This window comes from Pleurodeles waltl, chromosome 6 (assembly GCF_031143425.1).
Source record: "Pleurodeles waltl isolate 20211129_DDA chromosome 6, aPleWal1.hap1.20221129, whole genome shotgun sequence".
Taxonomy (NCBI): domain Eukaryota; kingdom Metazoa; phylum Chordata; class Amphibia; order Caudata; family Salamandridae; genus Pleurodeles; species Pleurodeles waltl.
The window spans coordinates 448,130,638-448,150,979 of NC_090445.1; positions in this window are offsets into that span (position 1 = coordinate 448,130,638).

A 20,342-nucleotide genomic window follows, 5' to 3' on the forward strand; every position below is an offset into this window, starting at 1 on the left:
TGGCATCTCAAGGCCAGGTTGTGCAACATGCAACGATGATCTGGTACACCTTATTGGGTGAGTAGTACAGGGATCCACCTGTCAGATGCAGGCACTGGAATCTGGCCTTTAGGAGGTCAAAGGTTCTTTCAATTATCCTCCTTGTTCACCCATGTGCCTCATTGTAACGTTCCTCTGCCCTTGTCTTGGCATTCCTCACTGGGGTCAGTAGCCATGAGAGGTTGGGGTAATCAGAGTCACCTGCAAATATTCGAGGGATACCTGTTAGACAGACACTCACCCTTTAGCAACAACCCCAAACCCATATACCTACATGAACTGGGTGGGGACCATGGGCTCACCTATTAGCCACACCCGGTGCCTCTGGAGTTGAGACATCACATATGGAATGCTGCTATTCCTCAAGATGAAGGCATCATGCACAGAGCCAGGATACTTGGCATTCACATGGGAGATGTACTGGTCTGCCAAACACACCATCTGCACATTCAGAGAGTGATAGCTTTTTCTATTCCTGAACACTTGTCTTGTTCATTCCTCCGGGGGGGGGGGGACAAATGCTACATGTGTACCATCAATGGGACCGATCATGTTGGGGATATGTCCCAGGGCATAGAAGTCAGCTTTCACTGTGGCCAAACCCTCCACCTGGGGGAATAGGATATAGCTGTGCATGTGTTTCAGCAGAGCAGACAACACTCTGGTCAACACGTTTGACAACATAGGCTGGGACATGCTTGATGCCATGGACACTGTCGCTTGGAATGAACCACTTGCCAGGAAATGGAGCACTGACAGGACCTGCACAAGAGGGAGGATACCTGTGGGCTGGCGGATAGCTGAAATCAGGTCTGGCTCCAATTGGGCACACAGTTCTTGGATTGTGGCCCTATCAAGTCTGTAGGTTAGGATAATGTGTCTGTCCTCCATTGCCCCCAGGTCCACTAGGGGTCTGTACACAGGAGGATGTCTCCATCTCATATTCATCCTCAGCAGTCGAAGTCTAGGGAGAAAAGCGGTGAGCAGAGGGTCATATTCACACATCTGTTGAAATAATGATGCATTTCTTCCTTTACAGAAACAGTATGTAAATTCGAGAGTCAGTTAATGTACCAATGTCTGTGACACAGTTAGGTGCCATGGTCTGTGCCCCCCTGAAATGGTGGCTGCCTGACCTCTGAGGAGAGACAAGTAGAAATGAGGTAATTCCGCTGGAGTTGTGCGCCGTAGCGGTCAGCAGTCGACGACCGCCACGCAACTTCGCATTGATTAACATTAGGCCTTATGGGCTCCAGGAGGCAATGGCCATGTACGCCGGCGGTGACGGTACGCACCGCCATGGACGTGACTGCCATTTTCTATCTCAAAGAATACCAGGGCACACCAAGAGTAGTCTGAAAATCAGTTCCAAGGTGGAAAGAAGAGTCCAAAGTCCAAACACAGTGTAGAGGTTGATGAGATTTTATTCTTCGCGGACAAAGTACATTCTGCAGACAGCCGACATGTGTTTCATCTCAAGGACTTTTTCAAGGCAAGATTGTAGGTGTAGATAGTATTCATGGAGAGAGCTGGATAATTTCCAATAATCCAAAAGGGTTCATGTGGTAGGTCCGGTAGAGAAACTACCATGTACTGATATAATGGTGACAAATAGATTCTGAGCATGAAGTCTCTGAAATCATGGATATTAGTCACGTGGAGAAGAGGTGGCCTTGATAAGCCAAAGATGAGCTCTAGAATGTCGGTCAACGCATTCAAAAGAATATACAAGTAGAAGGATACTTGGCATTCTACTTGTAGTTCTACTTGTATCCACTCATCCTATCCTTGGCAGGATGAAGCACACAGGGCACAATGCCCCCTCCAGAACCAGTGGAAGAAGGCATCCACTCACCCTATCCTTGGCAGGATGAAGCACACTGGGCACAATGCCCCCTCCAGAACCGGTGGAGAAACCACCCACTTGAGAGACTGTGGCTTTGCACTCCCCAGGACCAAGCAGTGGGCAAACCACCCACTAGAGAGACTGTAGCTTTGTACTCCCCAGGACCAAGCAGTGGGCAAACCACCCACTAGAGAGACTGTGGCTTTCCACTCCCCAGGACCAAGCAGTGGGCAATCCACCCACTTGAGAGACTGTGGCTTTGCACTACCCAGGACCAAGCAGTGGGCAAACCACTAGAGAGACTGTGGCTTTGCACTCCCCAGGACCAAGCAGTGGGCATGGAGCCCCCTCCAGGAGCAGTGGCATAGTACCATCTTCCAGCTGATGTGCCCCCCCTTCCCGTCCACCTGAGGTGCCTTTGTGTTTTCGACCCGATGCCCCTGCAGTGTTCTCTCCGTTTTGAGGCAGAAGTCAAGTGTGGGCTTGGCCTATGTGTTAGGGCCCAGAGGGCCACGGACTATTTTTGTGTGGACATTGTCCCTCATTTTGTATATATTGTACATACTGTTTATTTATTTATGAACGTATTTCTAAGTATTTCTAATATTACACTCATTTGACTCAATTCCTTTTGTCCTTGTGTTATTCCTATGTGTATATGTATTGTTGTTGCACATGTTTGTGTGTATGGTGTTGGGGGTGTGGGTGGTGGTGGGGGTGTTGCGTGTTGCGTGTGTGTGTCACTCTCTTTTTTCTCCCCCCCCCTCCCTTGTGTGCTAGGTGTAATGTTGTTGCACGTCTTTGTGTGTATGGTGTTGAGGGTGTGGGTGGTGGTGGGGGTGTTGCATGTTTTGCGTGTGTGTGTCACTCTCTTTTTCCTCCCCCCCTCCCTTGTGTGCTAGGTGCAGTACTCACTGTGGTCGTCATCGCCGGCGTTGGTGCTCCTGGTATATGAGCAGATACACCAGCATGGGGAAGACCTGCAGCTCGGGCTCCATGGTGTCAAAGTTCTTTTGTTGAGTGTCGAGGGGTGAGAGGTTTCCCTTCAAAGTACTGTTTCCGCCGTGCTTTTAATGGTGTTGGTACTGCCCCGTAAAATCTGGCGGATGTGCGGGTTGTAATGGAGTGGGTTGTACATTGTCTTCCGCCTGGCTGTTGGCGGTTACCGCCGCTGTGTTTGTTGCTACTGCCGTGGCGGTCGGAGTGTTAAAGTGGCTGTCTGTGTTGGCGGTTTCCGCCGTGGTCATGATTTCATTTTCATTACTGCCGGCCTGTTGGCGGTATTACAACCGCTTTAACACCGACCGCCAGGGTTGTAATGAGGGCCAATATATTTTAGATATTTGACCTGTCAGAAAACCCTAGGCTCAACATTAAAATAAAAAACTCCTTCATAGTGAAAGCAAATTTTTTTAAAGTTTCCTGGTCCCGAAGGAAGTAAAGGCCCCATAGGAATGGCACAGCGCTATCATTGTCTGTGGTCATGCTATAGTATTGCGGTAACATGGGGTCACCAGAAAACAAGCATTTGCAGTGCAATCGGTCTTGGGTTTGCTCGAGTTAAAGCAATTAGCATTGTAAGCTCCTAACCAGACTATTCTTGTTCACGTAAACTGAAAATGACAAGAAAAACCGTTTCACATAAGCAAGCCGAGGGCCGCCATTAGCACAAAGCAGACACACAAAAGGAAACAGACGTTTGCTCACTGTGAAAACTATTGGCAAAAGTGCAATTATTCATGTAACCGGCAAAAGTGTCAGGCAAATCACTCAACTACTGCCCAGCAAGATTGCGCTGCCTACAAAATAAAGAGAAAAGGTAGTCCTGAAACATGTAGCCTTGTTGTTTTCAGTAGTTGGCCAGTGCGCTTGGGGCGGGCTAAACACCCGAAAAGGCATGAGGTATGCATGCCTTTCACAAATTAAATCAAGCAAATTTTAAAAGGCAAGCCCGCGAGCCAACCAGACTGATGTGGGTGACATGGGCATGGTTGGAAGCCCACAGAGAGATTACACCAGGGACAGAGCACTTTGCGCGCTCAACACTAAAAATAAAAGCAGCCATCTGATTAATCACTCATGGTACACTACTCAAAAAGTAAGCCTTTAGAAAAGAAAAAAAACACATTTTCAGACTATCATTTTACAGAGCCATATTGGTTTGCAGACAATAAGAGTATTTTGCAGAGCCACATTCATGTGCAGACATTCAGAGAGTGTCAGGCCATCTAACAAAACTCCACAGCAGCAGCCAATGACTACACCATCCACTGGTGGTTCCACAGCTGGTTCATCACAAGATAACTACATAATTATGCTGTCTTTAACATATGTCGCAGCACAACCAGCTAAGCAGAAAAAAGAATCAGTGGCGTGGCAGTTCCTTTTTGTTAATTGCTGGGAAAAAAGATTCTGTATAGAGGTAAAGCTGTCTAGTACTCAATGGGGAGAAAGAGGACGTATAGGCACTTGCAGGCCATGCATCCCAACCAAATAGCAAATAGCTCAAGCAGAGTGTGAAAGAACATTAGAGGAGCAGTGGTTGAAGAAGATGCACCTCTGGAAGTACAATTTTGCTACAGAAACACTGCTTAAAAATTGTGGCTTCTGAAGAGGAAAAAATAAGTTTTGCCAAAGCACTGGAACACCACCTACAAAAGGATCATAAAGAGCTGTTTAAAAACATAAGAAATAAAAAAGTTACATAAACAAGTAAAACATGCATAACTTTGATTAACAGTGCTAAAAAAGACAACACAAATCACAATAAGTTAAAAAAAAAGCTTCTGCACACAACTAAAGGTTCAGTGCAGGGAAGGTGTGGCTGGACACTTGCAGGCAGCTGGGATCAAGGTCTGGTCGGAGGCCAGGCATTGTACCCAAACTCCACTGCACATAGCTGTGTGCAATATGCAGTGGAGTTGTCCACCTGAGGAATGTGTTACATGTGGTACCTTTCAAATATGATCAGAAACCCAGAAATTCACTGAAACAACTAAGGGGGTCATTCTGACCCCGGCCGGCGGCGGAAGCCGCCGGCCTGGCTGGGACCGCCAGAATACCGCTGCGCGGTCAAAAGACTGCCGCGGGTATTCTGGGTTTCCCGCTGGGCTGGCGGGCGACCGCCAGAAGGCCGCCCGCCAGCCCAGCGGGAAACACCCTTCCATGAGGATGCCGAATGGAGCCGGCGGAGTGGAAGGGGTGCGACGGGTGCAGTTGCACCCGTCGCGATTTTCAGTGTCTGCATGGCAGACACTGAAAATCATGGTGGGGCCCTCTTACGGGGGCCCCTGCAGTGCCGATGCCATTGGCATGGGCACTGCAGGGGCCCCCAGGGGCCCCACGACACCCCATACCGCCATCCTGTTCCTGGCGGCCAAAACCGCCAGGAACAGGATGGCGGTATGGGGGTCAGAATCCCCATGGCGGCGCCATGGAGGATTCCCCAGGGCAGCGGAAAACCGGCGGTACACCACCGGTTTTCCGTTTCTGACCGCGGCTGTACCGCCGCGGTCAGAATGCCCAAGGGAGCACCGCCAGCCTGTTGGCGGTGCTCCCGCGGTCGTTGGCCCTGGCGGTTTTTACCGCCAGGGTCAGAATGACCCCCTAAATGTTATAGAGACATCACAGATAGGTGTGGTAATACAGTCTTAACTTTCATAAAAAAGCCTCCAGCAAATATCACTGAAAAAAAAACCTACATTTAAAGTGATGGTGTAGCTGGGTGACAGATTAAGACAAAGCTAACATTTAAAAAAATGAAAAAACACAATATGACCAGTTCTTTAAACCACCCTCATCTGAAGTAAATCAGGCTCTGAAGGAGTCAATAAAACTCACAGACGTCAGTCAGAGCGGGACAGCGTTTAGCGCCAAGAACGTCGCCCTAGCCATCACGAAGGGTCGCAGGGACGGGGCCCCTGGTCCTAATGGTCTTCCGCAAGCTGTCTTTAAGGCTGACCCTGAATATTGATCAATAACACTGTCAATCCTGTATACTGAAGTTGAGTGTAACACAATAATTCCAGAAAGTTGGAAAGGATCCATCATTAACCCAATATTCAAAGGGGGCTGTAGAGCAAACCCAGACAGTTACAGATTGATAGCATTAATTGACAGCGAGGCCAAATACTTCACCACCTTAGTCCTGGTCGACCTGCTCAATTGGTCAAACTCAAACAATCTGGTTCCTTTGAATCAAACTGGTTTTAGGAAGGGATATGGTACAGTGATTAACATCCTTACATTAGGAGACATTGCCAACCGAGCAAAATGCTTAAAGAAAAAACTCTATTTATGTTTCGTGGACTTCAAAAGTGCTTTTGACCGAGACGCTAGTGCACTTCTTTGGAGCAAATTGCGAAGGTGGGGCCTGCCAGAGTGAACTCTTAGATGCATAGAAATGCTATACGATAAAACTTGGGTGCAGGTCAAGGTAGCAGATGGCTCAAAACTTTCTAGGAGGAAACCGACAAATATAGGACTAAAACAGGGTTGTGTTTTGGCCCCGCACCTCTTCAACCTTTTCACGGCAGATCTCTCCTTAAAGCTGGATGCAACCAACTCGAACTCTCCAAGGATGGGAAGTTTGACCCTATCACACCTTTCATACGCTGACGATATTGTTCCGCTAAGCAACATGAAAATAGGGCTGCAGCGGTTGGTCACTACTTTAGGTGAATATGCAAAGACAAACAAATTAGAAGTTAACACCTCAAAGATCAAAACCATGTCCATGGGATGTCCTCTGAATCTAGCCAACAATATAAAGATGAATGGCATTACCCTTGAAACAACTCGCTGCTTTAAATACCTTTGCATCATTATCGATAATAAGGCCAATCTCGCACCGCAGAAGCTGGACATTGCACAGAAGTGCAAAGCCTTAACGTTTGCTCTCTGTACCCTAGCAAAAAGATTAAATGGCCCATCGTATAAGCCGTTACTGTCTGTTATGTCGGACAAATTCCTTTCAGCCACTACATACGGAAGCAAGGCTTTATATAGGAAAGACGCCTGCACTACTGGACCGACAACAAATAAAAATCTATAAGCAGGTCTTTAAACTTCCTGGCTCCGCTTCTCCCGCACAGGTCAGGCTAGAATTTGGCCTAATACAACAGTAGTTGGGCAGGAAAGCGCATACAATAAAGTCCTGGTGCAAAATAAGAAAAAATATGACCAGCCCTCTAGTCATGGCTTTATGGTATTCAGTGAGCAACAATCCAAAATCAGTATATAAAAGGTATCTGTATAATTCTCTGCAAGAGACAGAAATGATGCATCTGTGGGACTCCAACATCTCATATTCACTGTTGTGTTGAGCATTAAAAAAGGAAATGGGATTGCAGTCCTTTCTAGCTGATAAATCTTAATTTGCACAACGCTCGCACGACTGGCTTCTTATGCACACTTATACCACCTTGGCGCCATCACAATATTTGATTTCAACTTTCGCACTACATATCAAGCGTAGTTTTATGGCTCTTCGTCTAGGCGCTCTACCATCCAGAGCGGACCAACCATCTTGGAAGAATGGAGGAGAATCTTCCTGTAGGTTATGTGAAGGTCCCAAGGAAGACATGGTCCATCTGATTTGTATTTGCCCGGCCTTAACGGAAGCACGACGACAACTGTTAAAACCAGTCTTCGAGAGGAATGGGACTCGGTCCTGTCGGCCAGCAGTGATGTCAATGTTTGAACCTCACGATCCACAGTCAATCTGCAGATTCATCAACTTTTTGACTGACCACACTGCAAGCGTAAACTTACTATTTAGGACACACCTTAGCTGACAGTTGACTCACTTTTAAGTGTTCATTTATTTTATTAGTCGCATATTAAAGTTTTGACAATGTTATAGCATGTAGAAGGACACCTTTTAAGATGACTCAGTTAAAAAGGCAAAAGAAAAGCCTGTAGGCACAACAGCAGGTTCTCAGCCTGTACAGATTGAGTTAGCATGTAACATCAACCACACCAGGGGCATCAAGTGTCTGCAAAGTTAGTTTAATGGTCACCCTGCCCCTCAAATGCTCTAGAATTGCAAGTGTATTTATTTCAAAGATTTTATAGAATTTTCTCCTTCTGTTTGTCCTTTCTTTTATAGAATTTTATATATTGTATACAATGCATTGATTGTTATGGGTTTCATTAACTAAACAATAAAGATTCACAATTTGACCAGTTAAAGTTGAGAGAACCACCTTTGATCTCACTCACAAGATGACCACTCACAGCATGGTAAATAACATCCTTGATAATATTTCAAATGACATAATTATTGACATCACTGCCATTCTGATTACTCAGTAGACCTTTACGTAATTTTAGCAAAATTAAGTTAATAGTTAAGGGCCTGTAGCCATATACAGCGTAGTATTACTTTCTATATTGATGGAAATAGAGAAGTCTAGTTCTCCATAGTAAACATTATATGGTTTATGGTTTACCTCCCACTAAAGTAACGGATGCAACAAGCACTCCATCTCAAACAAGGTAAATGATGACCACACATGATGTGGGTTACTGAACCTCATTTTAAATAGAATGAGGATTGGACACAAATGTAGTTTCCAAAAATATATGAAAGAAAGCTAAAACGTATGTTAAAAAGTTTTATTTACCTATGGATGTCTAGGCATATGTCAATGTAAAATATATGTCATGCACTGATATAGACAGATTGTATCTAAACTAAACAGCTGTAAATTGTGGGCATATATTTGAACAACATCTGCAAAGATTTTGAGGCATTGCACCATGTTGTTCAATGTAGGTTTGACTCACTTAAAGGTGGCGTAACTCACAGTGTGATTGTAACACTGCCTCTATGGTTGTACTCATTTCTTTTCCTCAAAGTAGTGTATTGTGCAAATTATAGAGGTTTTCAATGGCTAAAGTTGACCTATCAGCGCATAACTGTTATCCCTCAATCTCTTGCCTATAAATTGGAAACCATGTGTGGGTGTTTAAGAGTCTGATCCCATTAGGTGAATAGAGAACAAACCCTATTTTGTAGGCTCTGCAAGATGCAAAAAGTAGGCTACCCCATTAAAGTGTATGGAGGCATTTTGTTTATTATGCACAGGTTTGTCATAAATCATAAATGATGGTTTTTTAGATGTCATCAGTGAAGATATCAGTGTTGTTATAGAACATGTCATGAGAGATGTACAATGTGAGGGTATAAGCAGTGCATGGCGAGGGCGTGAGTTATAGTTACTTCAGGGCTCAAGTTATAGTTACTTCTATTAACTATAACTGGTGAATTTCAGTTTATAGTTGAAAATGGTATGTTGCAACTGTCATTGTCTCCTAACTATAACTTCACTTTATCCCTTTGTTTTTTTCAGTGAATGGGTAAGGTGTTTTAAATAGCTAACTATAACTGTTCCTTTAACTTTTGTTTTTTCCGTGAATTTCTAGGGTTTTTAATATGTCGCTATCAATATATAAAAGGCAGTCTTATTGGCTTTAACAAAGGGTCCTTGCAATGCCTATCAAAATAAAGCATTTGTTCCAAAACAACATTACACAAGTACCAGGCTCTTTCTTCTACACTCCTCATGCCTCAAGGGGTCCCTGCATTGCCAAGCCAAAGAGCAAAAGTTCCAGCTTTGAGAAGTCTTAAACATATGATCACCTTTTCATGTAGTCATGTTATACAGACCCCAAGAAGAACAGGATAATTCTTTGTAAGTTTTTTTAGGGGGCTGCTGTACTCCTCGCAGCCCCTCTCCAACACTTAAAAAATATGGTGGTGGTTTCCCTGACTATATTGGCACCACCATGCATCAAATATATTTAAATAAGCCCACAAAGAGCATTGTGGTGTGTTCTTTCCCAGAATAGCGAATAATAAATTAACTGCTCCAGCTGCTCATTTATTATTCTTTCTCCTTCTGTTTTTTCTATTTTTTATTATTATTTCTGAGGGTCTCCCGGTCCCACCCAGAACATCCATAGCTTTATGTTTCGTTGGGGGGGGGTGTGTTGCTGGGAAGAGGAAGAGGACGAGGAGGGAGGGGAGACCAACACATCTCCCCAAGAAGGTAAGTGGGTTTTTGATTTTTGATTTATTAGTTTTTTTTAAACTCATCTGTCCCTACCCACCCCGCTACCCCCGTTCAGTGACAGCCACCACTGGATTTATGTACCATTGCCAGCAAGGATGTGCTTATCGAGACTGTATATCCATTTTTCACTCATCCCCCAGAACGCCTTCTTCTCACGCTATCCTACTTCTTTTGTAGTTTTTTTGTTTTTGTGGGTGAATCATAGTGCAGGGTTTTGTGTGTCAGGCAAGCTACCTTCAAATGGCTCCTGGCTTCTAATAGGAGCCAGTGAAGAGACTTCAGAGAGGTTGTGTTATGGTCAAAATGTCTTGTTTCTGTTATCAGTCTTTGAGGGTCACCTTTAGTGATGCAGTTCATGATTTTGGTAATCCTGTTAAGGTTGTACTACCATAACTACCATAGTTTAGTCTAGATATGACTTGTGATTGAACTGAGATCTTGAGGTCTGTTGGCGGGATGAACAGTTTCACCTTTGTGAGGAGGTTGAGTTGGAGAAACGCAATCCATGTGGATGAACTGTGTGTTTGTACGTTAAGGTTTTTATCTATTGGTTATTCCAAAGGATTTCACTAATTTGATTATGATAGGTTTACAATCGAGGGCATCCAGATGGTTAATCTATTCTTGCATGGGGGCGGGCGAGCTGTGGGGTAGGAATAAGGAGGAATTCAGTTTTCCACGGAGTTCAGTTTGAGGTGGTTTCATGTCAGACAGGTTTGGGTTTTCACTAGTGTCTTGTTCATTCGGATGATACTCTCCAGGAAGGCTATCTTTAGGTATGGCAGAGTGTAATCTGCATACATGTGGTACACAAGCTTCACTTATTTGAGGATCTCCATCAGCGGCTCCATCTATAGGCGGGGGAGAAGGTGGATCCTTGAGGGACTTCAAGTCTAACCAGGGACATGCTTGACAGTGAGCTACCCAATTTGACCTCTTGTGAGTGATTTTGTAGAAATGAGGGGAACAATTTAAATACATATCCTGACAGCCTCATTGTGTGTTCTAGTAACTCTAAGAGAGTGCTGTTTTTTTAGAATGCCAAGGGGTGGTCAAGGAGGATGAGTAGGCAGGAGTCGATCCTGTCCTAGAACTTGAGTGCATCATACATAACATGTAGGATTGCCATTTCTGTGCTGTGCTTATGCCTAATTCTATATTGGAGCATGTCGAGAAAGTTGAACTGTTCAATGTATCAACAGAGTTTGTTGTGTACACATTTTTCCAACAGTTTTGCAGGGAAGGGAATATTTGACAAAGGATGAAAACAATTTATATTGGTCGAGTCAGTGACTCTTTTCTTTCAAGAGAGCAGTCACTTGCCCAATCTTCAAGCAGTCTGGGATTGTCCCTTGGGCTACTGATAAGTTTAATATCTTTGTTCAGAGGGTGTAGAAAAGGTGGCTGAGGGTTTATATTTGCAGAGGAGCTTTGATCATTGAAATGTGATGTTGGTTTAAGTGACACTATGATCCTCTGGATCTCCTCTTCAATGATCTGTACTGCTCTCCTCTTCATTGCCTCATTGTTGTTCTTAGTGGAATGATTGAAATGTGATCCTTTTCAATGATTGTACTTTTCCATGGCCGGATAGGGGCATATATGTCAACCTTCAAATCCCATATCATTTCTCTGTCAATATTGATCACGCTTTCAATTTTCTTTATTTTCTCCTCAAAAAGGTTGAGAATGCTTCACAATTGTCGGTGGAGGTGTTTATGATCGGGGTGTTATTTTGGTCCTGGCTTTTTGTTTGACAATTTCAAAGAGTTTGCATGACCATTTTCTGGTGCTATTTAGCTGGGATCTTAACAATGTTGATTTTAGCATTCATAATGCACTTTAAATAGGTGTTTCTTAGCTCCCTTAGCTGTTTCGGATGCATTTGGCACATGTCTCGATAATCTCTTTGAAATGGATTCTCTTTTCATCATTTAAGTAGTGGTTGCACCTGTGGGGGATAATTTGTTTTTGTGTTCTTTGTGGTGAAGTGGCGCTGCTACCTACATTAGGTCAGTCTTGATATAGTTGTAGTGTTCCATTATTACTTGTATGCTCTACAGTTCTCTTGGGGGTGTGAGGATCCTCTGGCATAGGCAGGATAGACTGCCTCTGTTTATGTTTCTGATATCTATTATCCAGTGTTTGGGTGTGATCCCATGGCCGTTCTCTTTCTGTATGATTGCTGTGATGTGAAACATGATTGGGTGATGGTCTGACCAGTCAGTTGAGTTAATAGAATTGATACTCCTTTCTTGAATTTGATTGGATGACGTCTAGCCATTTTGACTTGTGTTGGGCCTGTGAAGGCTTTGTTTATCAATGAGGAAGTTTTTAGACCGGAAACCTGTAAGTCATCCTTGTCATTCTATTGCAGATTAAAGCCCTTAGAATGATGGAAAAACTGGTTGTCCCCTGGGAGGTGGTATATGAGGTGCAATTAGCTAGTTATCTGTCTGCTGTGAAGGTGTTGACTCCTGTGAATTCACAGGAGTTTATCAAACTTTGGACATACCAATATTGGGAGTGCTAATTGACGTTGTGTGATCCCTCCTACCTTCATAATCCTTCTCTATGTTGAAAAAAGTGATGTGTACTGGAACTTGGCACTGTGCTGTCGGTGGCAGTCCATATATTTGTGTCACTGTGTCTTTCTGTTTTTTGTGCGCTGATGAAAAAAAAATGAAAACAATTGCCTAACTCTCACCATGCCTTCCTGCCACTAAAACAACATTCTGCAGAGGGCTTTTCCCAACAATTCTTTGGCGTTAGCTCAGTAAAGAAGAAACGTCTATGAAGGAATAATTACTATTTGGAAAAGGGGCTGCTTGAATATTACAGACTACCCAATAACACTAAAGATACAGGGAAGAAGATAAAGGAAGGGTTAAGACTTATGCACTGCAAAGACAGAAGTAGCCAAAGCATAATTAGTTTTACTTGAAGGTACAGGACCTCATTTGATAAAGTGTAAGAGCTAAGGGAGGACTGTTTTTTGCTAGACAACCATTGAGCATTCTTCAAAAGTTAGCCTACATCTAAACTAGATAAACGATAAACTGAACATATCAATCATGACATTTCACAGAGATTGAAGAGATGAAGTGGAGCTGTCTCAAACACTGGAAACATTACTGTGAAGACTCCAAGCAAAAAGGAAGAGTAATCAGATTGTTTATTAAACAGAAGCCAAGCCACAGATCCTAACAACATCAGACCAGGCTCAACCGACTGAGAATGTAATTCCCAGTCAGATCATCACCAGTCTAGAATGTCAGCAGCAACATTCCTGAAACATCTTAGTTGCCACACATCGACCTCCCTAAAAATATGGCAACAATATGAACAAAATGCACAAAAAATTAAAGAGAAAAAAAAACTAAATACAGAGAGGATTATAAACATAACTGAAATGTATGCCTATGATGATCCTACAACCTTAATAGACACACATATTAAATAGTCTAAGGTACACTTCCCTTGTAGGGAACAACTCTATTGAAGTTCAATATTCTACCATCTACTTTAAGGGCATTACGAAATTTCTTCACCGTTTTATATGGGCCTAAAGCTTTGAAACCCCTCCAGGCCTTGAGGGACATTTTATCGTCACAAAATTTCCAATCCTAAACACACAAGTTCTTATCCCCTTACGTAGATCATAGTTCAAGTTCCTGTTTGCAACAGACTCCATTTTTATGATTATGTTATTGTCAGATTCCCAATGAAGACTACATTCTTTTCCCCAAAACATCCAAACTGGAGACATTTCTGTGTTTGCCTTTCTACCCCTGAACAAATCAAAGGGCTCTTTTCTTGTTGTAGGGTGTGGGGAAAACCTATATGCATGGAAAGTGTTTTCAAATCTTCTTTCTAATTTCTTCCAGGATGCCTTTCCAATTGCATACATTCCTTTATTGCTCTATTAAACCTTTCCATGGTATCATTTCCTTATGGATTATATCATGAACACATCCTATGTTTGATACCTTTCAAATGAAGAAATTCTTCCATCGCTCTTGAAGCAAGCTGTGGACCATTGTCCATATGAATACTATTAGGCAAACCCTCTCTGCCAAAAATCTCACTCAGAAAATGTGTAATTTTCTTCGTCTCAACTCCCCCAATAAATTCAGTTTCAGTTCATCAAGAAAACTAATTAATAAGAACCTAAAGATAATTATAAGATCCACCACCATGCAAACATCCCACTATGTTTAAGGCAACAACTTCTCATGGTTTACCAGAGATGCCTCTGCATCCTATGCACCATTTCTCAACACATGAATTCTATCACTTCTCACAGAATCCTGACATTCTGTGACAGATCTTTCAATCTGGATATCGATTCCAGGCCACCAGTAGCTCAATCTAATTCTTACCTTAGTCTTAATCATAACTTGATGGCCTCACACGCACAACATCACCATCATTACAGGACAACTCATGTCTTATTTTCCCGTACACTTCTAGTTCTGGGTCCTTTTTCAAGAAACTCTGTCCTTCACCCAACACCTCACACAACGTCTGTAAAGTAGCATCCAGCTAACACCCTGAACACAATCCTCAGGAGAAATGGCTCTACAACTAACATACATATTTAAATTTGTTAATTTCCACTCACATCTTCCTCATCAACCAAACTCAGTCTTTGAAAACAATCTGCAATATTAATGTTAGGCCCAGGAACATGACAAACCACAAAACAATATTCTTGTAGACTTACAATACACTTACTGATACACATGGAATCCAGATCCAACTCCTTCTTACTCAAAACTTCCATTAATGGTATCCGATCAGTCAACACAACAATACTTCTTCCCTATATAGAATTTCTCAACTCAATGCTTCCTTCTAGATAGTAGAGTACTTAAATTTAGCACAAAGTAAAGCCCTAGACATGTGTGTTATTGTTCTAAATTCATCCTTCCTTTTCTCTTTCTGTAATAGTACAGCCCCCCAGACCAACCTCGCGGGCATCAGTTGTAATAAAACAGTTCTGGGTGGGATTGTAACACGCAAAGTCCTTCTTCACGCCACTAAAGCCCCTTTCATTTTCTTCACTCCACAAAAATGATTTCCTTTTCTTCAGTAATTCACGTATATTAACAGTCTTGGATCCCAGGTTAGGAATACATTTTGAAATAAATTCCAGCATTCCAAGAAACACCATCAATTTCTCCTTTTTTTGAAGGAATGTTTTAAACACACAATTGACTAATGGACTTATCCCAGTTTGATTAATGCAGTGTCCCAAATGCTTAATTACTTCTCTTGCAGATTTACACCTGCTAAACTTGAGAGTTAACCCCTTCTCCTGCAATAAATTCAAAACTTGTCTAACTCTCACATCATGTATTTCACACATGAACATGGATGCTGCAGAAACTACTCCAAAAGCCATCACACAAAACGGTAGGTACCAAATGGGCTAATAAAAGTAGTAAGATCCTTTGAATTTGGATGCAGCCTTATCTGATGATATGGTGCTGTGAGATCCAGTGTGGAAAATAGTTTTGCCGCATGCAGCATCAATACCATCTCCGTAACAATCAGAAGGGGAAAACGATCAACAATTACACATCTATTCAGAGCTCACAAGTCCATACATACCCTTATGTCACCTGACTGTTTTCATGCTACTACAATGGGAGAAACCCATTCAGAGATCTACACATGCTCAATTATGACTTCTGCACATAATCGCTTCAGTTTGTTTCAACTGACACTGATACAGGAATCAATCTGTCTTAACAAAGCACAGACACAGAATACTCTTCAATTCTTATCTGATAAACATAACCTTTCAGACATCCCATTCTTTCAAAAAATACTTCCAGAAATTCATCCAGAAACATGTTTGTGGAATTGGTTCTCTCTGATTCCAGACATTGCACACTCCCTTCCTTTAGATCTCTGATGTAATCTTCTCTAAGTCTGACAGAAGGTGATTCATTGTGATCTAAAAGGTACCAAGATCCCTTTGATGTGGCCAACGTAGCACATTGTTCTTTTTTCGAGGTACCTTACCACAAATCTTATTGTATCAGAAACCAATTTATGCATCAAAGAACCCTCTCAGTTCTATCACCGGTCCACCATAGCTATCTGGAATAACATCAGTTTTTTAAACTCAATTTTAGTTAAAAAGTTAACCGAGCACCAGAATCTATCAATGTTTCTATACACAAACTATTAGTGATGATAATATCTTTAGGATGTTCTTTTTCCCCATCTCGGTAAAAACAGACAAAATGCAATCCTCCACTCCCTTGACAGATTCAGGTGACACTTCTTTAATGTTTACATTATTCTAGCCTGCAGGGCAACATTTAGCAAAATGACCTTTCTTGTTGCACAATTTGCATACTACATTTAAGGCATGGCACTTCATGTAAGAAGCAACATGCCCTATTACTCCAAATCAATAGCGCACTCCTGTAGGAACTTACCATCTTGCCTGGCATGTTACCCCCATTTTTACTTGTGTGTCAGTTTGTTTTTGCCTGTGTCACTGTGATACTGCTAGCCAGGACCCCAGTGCTCATAGTTTGTGGCCTATATGTGTTCCCTGTGTGGTGCCTAACTGTGTCACTGAGGCAGTGCTAACCAGAAGCTCAGTGCTTATGCTCTCTCCGTCTTTCAAATTGTCACTGCAGGCTAGTGACCATTTTCACCAATTCTAATTGGCACACTGGAACACCCTTATAATTCCCTAGTATATAATACCTTGGTACCCAGGGTATTGGGGTTCCTGGAGATCCCTATGGGCTGCAGCATTTCTTTTGCCACCCATAGGGAGCTCAGACAATTCTTACACAGGACTGCCACTGCAGCCTGAGTGAAATAATGTCCACGTTATTTCACAGCCATTTTACACTGCACTTAAGTAACTTATAAGTCACCTACATGTCTAACCCTCACTTGGTGATGGTTAGCTGCAACGTTACTAAGTGTGAGGGCACCCTGGCACTGTCCAAGGTGCCCCCACATTGTTCAGGGCAATTTCCCTGGATTTTGTGAGTGAGGGGACACCATTACACATGTGCACTACATATAGGTCAATACCTATATGTAACTTCACAATGGTAACTCCGAATATGGCCATGTAACATGTCTAAGATCGTGGAATTGTCCCCCCTTGCCAAATCTGGTATTGGGGTGCCAATCCCATGCACCCCGGGGCTCCAACATGGACCCCAAGTACTGCCAAACTAGCTTGCTGGGGTTTTCACTGCAGCTACCGCTGCTGCCACCCTCAGACAGTTTTCTGCCCTCTGGGGTCTGGGCAGCCAGTAGTGTCGTGTAGTGTTGAGATGACCGCCGTGCTCAGATTTCTTGAACCCCTGTTCAAGTGCTTCTGCGGGTGCTGCCTGCTTCTGCATGGGCTCTCTGTGCTGCAGAATGCCCCCTCTGTCTCCTCCTCCAAGAGGCCACCTCCTGGTCCTTCCTGGGCCCGGACAGCACCCATTTTCTTCAACCGCAACTCTTGCAGCTAGCAAGGCTTGTTTGCGGTCTTTCTGCGTGGAAACAACTCTGCATCCTCCAACACGCCATGGGACATCCTCAGTGCAAAGGAGAAGTTCCTGGCATCTTCCGTTGTTGCAGAATCTTCAGCTTCTTACAACCGGAGGCAGCCCTTTTGCACCTTCATCCGGGGTATAGTGGGCTCCTGCCTCCCCACTTGTGTGACTCTTGGACTTGGTCCCCTTCCTTTACAGGTCCTCAGGTCCAGGAATCCATCTTCAGTGCTTTGCAGTCCATTCATGGTTCGCATTCCACTTTTGGATTATATGGTTTGTGTTGCCCCTAGACCTATTGCATCCTATTGTATTCTACAGTGTTTGCACTACTTTTCTAACTGTTTACTTACCTGATTTTGGTTTGTGTGTATATTTTGTGTATTTTACTTACCTCCTAAGGGAGTATATCCTCTGAGATATTTTTGGCACATTGTCAGTAAAATAAAGTACCTTTATTTTTAGTAACTCTGAGTATTGTCTTTCTTATGATATAGTGCTATCTGATGTAAGTGGTATGGTAGGAGATTTGCATGTCTCCTTGTTCAGCCTAAGCTGCTCAGCTATAGCTACCTCTATCAGCCTAAGCTGCTAGAACACTACTAATCAACTAATAAGGGATAACTGGACCTGGCACAAGGTGTAAGTACAATCAGGTACCCACTAAAAGCCAGGCCAGCCTCCTACATTGGTGGTGCAGCAATGGGATAAGTACTTGTAACTGCTTTACCACCATACCAAATACTTCAGAATATACACAGTTAACTTAAACAGTTTAACTTTCCTTCTCTAAGACTTTCTAAAACGTTTCTGAAACGTTTTCAAAAGTTTTGAAACGTTTTTCTCTTTTCTTTAAAAATCTCTAAAAACTTTTTTTACTCTGTCCTAAACCCTTTCTAATCATGTCTGCAGTAGAACTTACTCCCACAGTTGTCCAGGCAACATATGGTAGTTTAAACTTTAAAAGTTTGAGGGGTCTCTGCATTGAAAGAGGTTTAAGCATTGGTAAGAATCCTACCAAAGACCTCCTCATTAGCCTTCTCCTAGAAAGTGACCAGAACCAGTCTGGCCCATGCCAGGATCAGGAGGTAGAGGAGGGGGGTACCCAGCCAGACTAAGAGGAGTCCCCTGAGGATGCTGGGGAGGGTTTGTCCAAGGACCTGCCAGCTAACAGGCCATCTAGTGACACTGGTAGTGGGAGGGGGTCACACACTAGTAGGGCACCTTTCACTCCTAAAGGCCAGGTTACTAGAGTCCAGCAAGTTAGGGACAGGTCTCACTCTGCCAATTCCCACATTTCTTCTGTGTCTCACAATTCCCAAGCCTCCCACCCTGAGGATAACATTATGGAAAGGGAACTCAGAAAGCTGAGGTTGGAAGAGGCCAGGCTGAAGCTAAAACAGCAGCAGCTGGCCTTAGACAGGGAATCTCTGGATGTAGAGAGGGAAAGGCAGAGGTTGGGGTTAGTTCCCCATGGTGGCAGCAGCAGTGATTTTGATAGGAATCCTGTGAGAGAACAAGATTCCAGAAATCTACATAAAATAGTCTCCCCTTACAAGGAAGGGGATGACATTAATAAGTGGTTTGCTTCACTTGAGAGGGCCTGTATGGTACAGTTGGTCCCTCAAAGGCAGTGGGCTGCTATCTTGTGGCTATCTTTCACTGGTAAGGGTAGGGATAGGCTCCTTAATGTCAGAGAAAGTGATGCTAATAACCACAAAGGTTTGAAGGATGCACTCTTGGATGGATTTGGGTTCACCACTGAACAATACAGGATTAAATTCAGAGACACCAGAAAAGAGTCCTCTCAAGACTGGACAGACTTTGTAGACTGTTCAGTGAAGGCCTTGGAGGGTTGGTTACATGGCATTAAGGTGACTGACTATGAAACCCTGTATAATCTAATCCCGAAAGAGCATATTTTGAACAATTGTGTGCCTGATTTGTTGCACCAGTACTTGGTAGACTCAGATCTGACCTCTCGTCAATAATTGGGAAAGAAGGCAGACAAATGGGTCAGAACAAGAGTGAACAGAAATGTTCATACAGGGGGTGACAAGGATGGCAAGAAGAAGGATGGTAAGTTTTTTGCTAAGGGTGGAGACAACGATAAAAAACATTCTGAGTCTTCATGAGGCCCACAAAAATCCTCTGGGGGCGATGGGTCCAAATCCTCGTACCACAATCAGAAAAAGCTATGGTGTTATTTATGCAAAGTAAAAGGCCATTGGGCAAGTGATCCCACTTGTCCAAAGAAAAACACCAAGGCTCCCACTACCACAACTCCAACTGCAACCTCTAGTGCCCCTAGTAATAGCAGTGGTGGTGGGTAGTCTACTGCAAATAGCCAATCCCAGGGTGTTGCTGGGCTCACCATTGGCAGTGTAGTTGGGGTTGGTCTTGTTAGGGAGACCAAAGAGGCTGTTTTAGTCTCTGGTGGTGGTATTGACTTTGCCACCTTGGTTGCTTGTCCCCTTAATATTGGTAAGTACACCCTTTACCTACACGCAGCCTACCTTACCCCTAGGAGACTCCACCGAGCTAATCTCCGACCTACAGATGAATGCCCCCGTTGCGCACAACCGGGAGCGGATTTCTTTCACATGGTCTGGGCCTGTCCAGCTATAGAGTCATATTGGAGGTCAATTATGGGGGAGATCTCCGAGGTATTACAGTCAACGGTAGAGGTATCCCCGGTACCACTTTTGCTTGGGGCCATGGGTGAGATGGGGCTAAATAGAGCGAATCGAGTCTTCTTGGGAGTGGCCTGTCTGGTGGCAAAAAGAGACATCATGGCAGAATGGAAGGCCGTAAAAGCACCGACCCTCACCAAATGGAGACGAGGAGTGGATTGGT